The sequence below is a fragment of the Tenrec ecaudatus genome, chromosome 4 (genome assembly GCF_050624435.1).
Source record: "Tenrec ecaudatus isolate mTenEca1 chromosome 4, mTenEca1.hap1, whole genome shotgun sequence".
Classification (NCBI taxonomy): Eukaryota; Metazoa; Chordata; class Mammalia; order Afrosoricida; family Tenrecidae; genus Tenrec; species Tenrec ecaudatus.
The window spans coordinates 96,223,360-96,226,108 of NC_134533.1; the positions used below are offsets into that span (position 1 = coordinate 96,223,360).

At 38.1% G+C, this 2,749-nt stretch overlaps 1 non-coding gene across 1 annotated transcript; it reads left to right on the forward strand.

The window, feature by feature from the left end:
• The first annotated feature begins 583 nt into the window (after positions 1–583).
• On the forward strand, positions 584–788 carry LOC142447539 (small nucleolar RNA SNORA73 family). Its single transcript, XR_012784229.1, has one exon. It is a non-coding gene; the product is annotated as a small nucleolar RNA SNORA73 family (small nucleolar RNA).
• Positions 789–2,749: the final 1,961 nt, after the last annotated feature.

Sequence of the window (2,749 nt, forward strand, 5' to 3'; positions counted from 1 at the left end):
GGCTACAAGCTAAATATTTCCACTGCTTGAAGAACAAAGTTTGAAAACAATCAGCTCCAGGGTTTCTGATTTTGCATGCTAGTCACTGAATGTAAGACTTGAGAAAACCTGGAGGGGCTGAGAGTGAGTCACGAAAGGGAGACCCTTTAACTGCTGCTCTCCCACAGCCTTCATCGCGTTACTACCTTAAAACCTCCATGACCATGCCATTTTCTTTGCACAGCATCTCGTAACAGTACATCCAGAGAAAGTTGGTGATCCCAGCAGCAAGGCTAAGAGGAGAGCTCTGAGGACAGTCCCAGAGTTGGAGAAAGATATAATTGCGATCTATCCATCAGGTCTCCTCTTGTCTGATTTGGCAGCTGGATACAACATGACTATGTCAATGTTGTCAACATTTCTTAAAAAAGAAAACATGCTTCAAGGAGCTACTGTAGCAACGAGAGTGAAATGATTAACCACAACGCAAAGACCCCAGACCTTCCAAGAGGTGGAACAGTTACCGTTACTTTGGATTGGTCAGAAGCAACCTCCTGGCAAGAGTTTGCCTGAGACAATGACAGGCAAGAAGGCGAAAAGTCTTCCAACGTGGATACTCCCGAGTGATCACTGTCCCCGGACTCTGTCCAGGGGGCATAGGGGAGCACAGGGCCCAGTGCCCCATGATGTGCAGTCCTTTCCCACAATGTTGGAGATCAAGCCGGGCCTTGAGTCTGCGCCTGCATATTCCCACAGCTTCTGAGTCCTGTGGACAATGACTGAGGAGACAAACCATGCAGAAAACATGTCACACACAAAAAAAGGACTAAAAGTCTCCATACCGATTTGAAGGCATGGAAAAGAAATTAATGAATGTAATTTTGGGGCCTCTGAACCAATTCTTTGGTTTTCTGTTATTTTCCACACACAAAAAAAAGTTCATTCCTGAACTTTTCAGTTTTCAAACATGAATTTGGAATAAATTGAGTTAGATGTGTTAATAGATTTATTTTCCTGACAACTCTTGGAATAAATAATAATCCCATCAAAGGTTTTCTAAACAGTGCAAATATTTCCAAAGGCATACTGATATTCTATATGAAAATCTACTTTTTGAGTGTAATCTTGATAGGCTTCTGGGTATAAATAGCACTCTGGAACAAATTTTAAAGTGAAGATTTTAAGTATTTTTAAAAATTTAATACTGTGTGAGTTCATTTTTGTTTTCTACATATTATATTTGACAGTGGTTTACATTAAAACAAAAATTAAAGAAAAAAATTGAGAGGATGGTATAGTAGTGACGAAGATATTGATCGATTAATGAGCCATCTTACAGGTGGCTCGGTAATAATTAAATGTGTATTTAATAATTCCCTTATGTAACAGGGCTATTTCTTAGGGCAGCCATCAATATAATATGGTTTGGGTGTATCATTCGCATGAGATCTGATTTAATAAAAGAATACTTTAGAATATTTGAAAAGTTGGCTGTATTTTTCCTTTGGATAATAACCACTTAATGAGTTTCATCTCTATTGAACTTTCAATACATTAAATGGAGGATAATTAACTGAGCAGGCAAATGTCAGGAGTGCCAGCGGTCCTTCTTTGAATAAAGTCTTTGGACGTCGATGCCTTAGGAGACAATCGAAATATGATTAGTTTTGACCCTCTGCTGCACTGGAAAGGAAGATGCCTGGAACATTGTCTCTAAGGTGAGCCAAGAGTGTTTCAGAATATGGACACAGATCTACTTAGAAAAATAATTGATTTGAACATGACTAGATGAGCGGTAAAATGGCATATTGCTTTATTCTTATACTTTTAACCTAAAAAATTAGCAAAAGTTGTTCCCTTTTGTCTGAATTCTCAGACATAATGAAGTGAAAATAGTGTGCAAGATTATTTCCTGATACAGTATTAAAAATAATGTCAAATATCACGAAGTAAGACAATTTGGTGTCATCCTTTATATGCTGGGGTACATAAATGTTCCTTCTTGTATTGATTCCTGACTTTCATCTTTTTATGGATCCTTGTGGTGTAGTGGTAACATGTTGTGCTGCTTACCCACGGTCAGCAGTTCAAAACTGTTCTGTGGCAGAAAGAGGGGGGTTTCAAGATACCCTTGAAAGAGTTACACTCTGGGAAATGTGCAGAGCCACTTAGTTCTACCCTGTCCCACAGGGTCACCATGATTCAGAGTTGACTCGATGACAATCAATTTGATTTTATTTTTCTCCTTTTAAAAATTTTTCTTTCCTTTGACATTATTGTTATTTATTTTTTTAGTTCCAAGCAATAGATCAAAGCAATTTGAACATTATTTGCATGGTTAGATAGCTGCTCAAGGTTTCTTCAGATAATAACTTTTTCTTTTTAAAATTATTTTTTTCTGATCTTGGAGTAAATCATTTTTTAAAAAATAAATCATTATATTGGGGTCTCCTACGGCTCTCACAACAATCTATACATCAATTGTTTCAAGCACATTTATACATATGTTGCCATCATCATTTTCAAAACATTTTCTTTCTACGTGAGCCCTTAGCATCAGCTTGTTTCCCTCTCTTTCTTCCACCTCCCCCCTCGTGTCCCCTTGATAAATTATAAATTATTATTTTCATGTCTCCAGTCCAATATCAGTTCACTGTCTCACCCTTGTTTCTGTTGTTCATCCTTCTAGGGAGGGCCTGGTTATACCTCAATCTTTGAGATCAGTTTCCCCTTTTTCTCCCCCCCACCTCCACCCATCCCCTACCCTCAT